This window comes from Trachypithecus francoisi, unplaced genomic scaffold (assembly GCF_009764315.1).
Source record: "Trachypithecus francoisi isolate TF-2019V2 unplaced genomic scaffold, Tfra_2.0 Lachesis_group13, whole genome shotgun sequence".
Taxonomy (NCBI): Eukaryota; Metazoa; Chordata; class Mammalia; order Primates; family Cercopithecidae; genus Trachypithecus; species Trachypithecus francoisi.
In genome coordinates, this window is record NW_022681458.1 from 58,639,931 (window position 1) to 58,645,069 (window position 5,139).

General features: G+C 46.0%; 1 pseudogene; it reads right to left on the minus strand.

Moving 5' to 3' along the window:
• Nucleotides 1-3,016: 3,016 nt before the first annotated feature.
• LOC117095361 lies at nt 3,017-3,641 on the minus strand (annotated as a pseudogene).
• Nucleotides 3,642-5,139: the final 1,498 nt, after the last annotated feature.

Here is a 5,139-nt window from a genome sequence, read left to right on the forward strand (position 1 = left end):
TAGGCTTTCCTACCCTCCCTCCCCATCAATTCAAGATTTTACACAAAGCTTTGGTTTCTAGCAGTAAACATGGAGTTATATTCGTTCGTCTCCTATTGAACAATCTTGTGGTCACTTTGACATAAGTTTCTAGCACCTGCATAGAAGTTCCTGAGTGACTTGGATATACATTCATATTCTCTTTCTTGGTGTCCTGATCCCAGTTTCTACATGGAAGGCTCCCAGTTGCATCTCATTACTTTAGGATTAAAAGTTAAGTAGGTTTGATCCATCCAAAATACAGCAGTGCCTTTTTCTTTTTTTTTTTTTTCTTTTTTTTGAGATGGAGTCCTGCTCTGTCACCAGGCTGGAGTGCAGTGGCGTGATCTCAACCCACTGCAACCTCCACTCCGCCTCTCCTCACCCAGCCCAAGCAATTCCCCTGCCCCAGTCTCCTAAGTAGCTGGGACCACAGGCATGTGCCACTACATCTGGCTAATCTTCTGTATTTTAGCAGAGATGGGGTTTCACCATGCTGGCCAGGATGGTCCCGAACTCCCAAATCCATGATCTGCCCACCTCAGCCTCCAAAAGTGCTGGGACTACAGGTGCGAGCCACCGTGCCTGGGCTACAGCAGTGTCTTAAGTGTTTGGCATGTTACATCAAGGAATAGTTGGCCCAGCAGGGTGGCTCACACCTGCAATCCCAGCACCCTAGGAGGCGGAGGCAGGCAGATCACCTGAGGTCAGGAGCTCAAGACCAGCCTGGACAACACAGTGAAACCCCATCTCCACTAAAAATACAAAAATTAGCTGGGTGTGGCGGGCACCTGTAATCCCAGCCACTCAGGAGGCTGAGGCAGGAGAACCACCTGAACCCAAGAGGCAGAGGTTGCAGTGAGCCAAGACCACACCACTGCACTCCAGCCTGGGCAACACAGCAAGACTCCAACCAAAAACAAAAAAGAAAAAAAGAAATGGTAATGGTCTTGACTGTTGAGAACAAGGGATGGAGGGTTTTCCTAGCTTCTTCAGGATTTTTGCATACATCATTTAAGAGTTGTGGAGACGCTCCAAGCATTAAATGTGTGTGGGGGGGGTGTGTAAGTTTTCTTTTGGGGATGAACAGAAAAGAGGGCAGGGTAGAAGACAAGTTTTTAGGACAGAAGATCTGGTCTAACAGGTAATAGGGGAAGGGGAATACAAAACAAAGGATAGTTCAAGATCCCCACTCTAAGAAGAGGGCCCCCCAAACTAATGTTTCAGTCTTGTTGCCTGGTACAGAACCTTCTGTCAAAGATGCTTTGGCTACTTTTCTCTCAACACAAAAAGAAGTTTATAAACAAAACCCCCGAAGAACACAGAGAAAGACTAATACATTATATTTACACAAACTAGGCCACCTAGCAATCACCAACTTAGTGAAATCCCATAAAACCCAGATAAATACAGTAATTAGAGGTTGTGGGGGCAGAGGCAGCATTTCAGGGAGACAGAAACCCAGGATCAGACACACACCACAATGCATTCTATTGTATTTGTCCCATTTCAACACAGTGAGGTAAGTTTGTGGTGATCTCACGGCATATAAACGAAACCCCCTTTCTCTCTTTTAGCTACCGTGACACTATTAATCACTACTGCAGCAGGGCAGGACACAGGCCCCAGGCACCACAAAGCCCTCGTTTATGTGTCTCCCTGGAACCTGAGAATTTTGAAAGGTTAAGGATACCTTACTACATATACCCATCCCTCAACAGCACAGGATTAAGTACAGGGGTATTGGTTTTAAAACGTATCCTTACCAACTCCAGTTTTACGAACACACATACCCTGTCGTGCATGGTAGGCCTAGCCTAATCTGGTGAAGAATGGATCTGGGCTGTAAGGCACATCCTGTGCCCTAGGATTAGACAACCCTCACCTCATCTTGGCTCCCTCTCTGGGCCTTTCAGCTGGCCCAGCCTCTCCTAGCCTCTGTGTACCACCATTTCCTGTTTAGACTAATTCTCGATCTTCCAGTAGGAGGCAATCAAGTCATGGGACAACCCAGTTAAAACCTAGTCTCCCCTAAAACATGTTCAAGGCAGAGGGGGTTTCAAGAGGATACTATGGCAGAAAAGCCAGCTCTCATTGGCAGAAATGAGGTAGTTCAATAGTCTGTGCACTCCAAGTAATTGCTCTCCACAGTGGCAAAAACAACAAAAAGTAGTCCTGCTGCGCAGACCTGGAGCTGCTGCTCTCTTATCACTGAGATTGCTCACGCACCTGAGAACACAGTACAATAAATGAGGGCCTTAGACTAAAATATACAAAAATACAAAACCAGAATATTTATATTAAGGAAAAAAAAGTTAAAATGCACAAGATACATCATTCGCACACAGCTAGTGCAGTTGACATCCTGGAGAAAGTGGGACCCAAGGTGCAGTATCCAAGAGAGCAAATAAAATCACATTGGCCTAGAATGGGGTGGGGGTAAGCATAGGAGGAGCAGGTCTGCAGCTGTTCCCCCAAACATCCTTTTTGCCATCATCACTATCCATTGCTTGGGACAGTTGCCAGCACCCTATCCCAAAAGTGGGTATGAGGATACAAGATGTGAAAAAAAAAACACTGCCTTACTCCTGAGAGATTTCCTTTCACAGAATGTAGTGGCTTGGCTCCATGAATCTGGTCTTATCCTTAATCATTTCACTCTGGCATGGGAATTATTGCATATCCTTCTTCAAAAGGAAAACAACTTCCCTATCCAGACCACTTTCAAAAGCTGGAAATTCTGGAGATGGAGCCTCCGATAAAGCATGCAGGTTGTAGGGTGATTCTCACCTCCTGGTTGCCCCCCAGAACTCCCACTTATATTTGTACAGAGCATAGTTGCAGCTCCTTTGACTCACCCTTTCCCCCAACAGAGGGAAGAAAGGGTGATGGTGTGAACCCCAGTCTGAGACAGATGGCAGTGCCAAGTAGCTCCAATTCACCCTATTCCCACTTTCTCCACTCTGCCTGCTCCTCAAAACTTCCCACCCGTTGTGACTCAATTCTGTGCCCCCGGGAGCAGGGCAGGGCTGTGGATTTCTTCTTCCTTCCGAAAGCAGGTTGGCTTTCCCTGGGCGCTAGGGCCCTGCTAGGCCTTCAGCGGACATGAAGCTACCATATGACTGATGCTCTGGCAGAAGTGGCACTTCTTGGGCTGGGGTGGCAGCTTGCATTCCTTGGCATGATGGTCTAGACCTCCACAGTTGCAGCACCTGACCTCTGATCTGCGCTTCTGCATGTTCTTCCCCTTTGGCCACCTCTCACTCCCAATACGGAACGCCCCACTAGGTCCGGTGACACGGATGGATTTCAGACCCGTGGCTGACTACTTAAAAGGTGAACTCCACTGCCTCACCCTCCTTCAAGCTCAGGAAGCCTTTCAAGTGCAGCTTACTCTGGTGCACAAAGACGTCCACTAGGGGTTTGAGCGCGACCCCGGCGCGGGCGGTTATGGACAGGAAGCAGAACCCCATGCCCACGCTGAACCACTTACAGATGCCTGCACCATGCAGCAGCTGAGGCTCGTACGCCACCCGGGCCGCATCTTCCCGCGCCTCCTCAGGCGCCTCTTCTGCTGCCTTGGCGCAGCCACCTGCAAACTGCTGGTTGGACCCTAAGCCCATGGTCGTCGGCTAAGCCCGTGGCCCCGGGCCCCTGGTCAGGCAGCTACTGGCCCCTGAGAACTCCGAAGGCCAACATCTGAATTTACTAGAATCCTGATTGCTAAGTATATACTGTCAGGAACAAATTTTTTATTACAGAGTTCATAGAACAATGCTGAATTTACCAAACTTAGTATTTTGCTGCAACTAGAAGCTCCAAGGGTTAAGAGGAGGCATGGTTGATCCAGCCAATATCAGATTTAAAAGGTAAGAATGTCCTATTTAGGAGACCCTTCCTTATACACCTATCACTCATTAATTTTCCCAATTTTTGATTTATTAAATATTTTCTTACTTGTATACACAATTCCCAAAAAATATACACAAAAGTCAAAACTAAATTTTCTTGTCACAAACGGTTAGGTGTAGTATTAATCATATCTCACGTTACACAAAATCTGTGAATTTTGTTTGTTCCCTTTACAGCTGAACGTACAGACAATTGATTAAGTCCTGTGGGCACCAAGTTGTGGTTAGTTTCTATTCTTCATTCCTAATCTTTTTACACCTTTGAGTCAATTGTGTTATGTTTGTAAGACATGGGCTTTCATCACTTCTATCAGTGCCTTCAATTTTCCTCATCACTCTTCTACTCCTACTTTTCCAATCTTGTCCAGAAGTTTCAAAGGGGTTGTTTATATCCATGGCTTCTTTGGGGCCACCAGCTTCAAAGATCACATAAGCCTGGGTCTGTCAGGGCCCCCCCATCCCAACAGAGAATGACAACAAGTGAAGATAATGTGGGGAGGGTCCATGGAGAGAGTCAAACAATTATGAAAAAAAGACTCCATCCTAGTGTGATCATTTGAACCCTGGAATTCAGACAATTCTATGACGTACTCCTGGAATACTTTGATATATAGTACATAAAAAATCCCTTTTTTGCTTAAATCTTAACCTATTTTAAAATAAATAGATACAGAGAGCCACACAAAATACCACTCTTGAAATCACCTGCCAAGTCAAGAAATAAAACTTTGCCAATTATCTCAGAAGCCCCTTGCATTAGTCTGTTTCACTCTGCTGATACACACCTGAGACTGGGTAATTTATAAAGAAAACTAGGTTTAATGCACTTACTGTTCCATGTGGCTGGGAAGGCCTCACAATCATGGCGGAAGGAGAAAGGCATGTCTTACACGGCAGCAGACGAGAGAGAATGAGAGCGAAGCGAAAGCGGAAACCTCTTATAAAACCGTCAGGTCTCATGAGGTTTATTCACTACCACGAGAACAGTATGGGGGAAACCACCCCCATGATTCAATTATCTCCCACTGGGTCCCTCCCACAACATGTTGGAATTATGGGAGCTACAATTCAAGATGAGATTTGGGTGGGGACACAGCCAAACCACATCACCCCTCTATGTGCCCTATCTCTATCTCAAAAAAGTAATCACAATCTTGACTTTTATAGCAATAAATTCCTCATTTCTTTATAGTTTTGCCACCCAAATGTG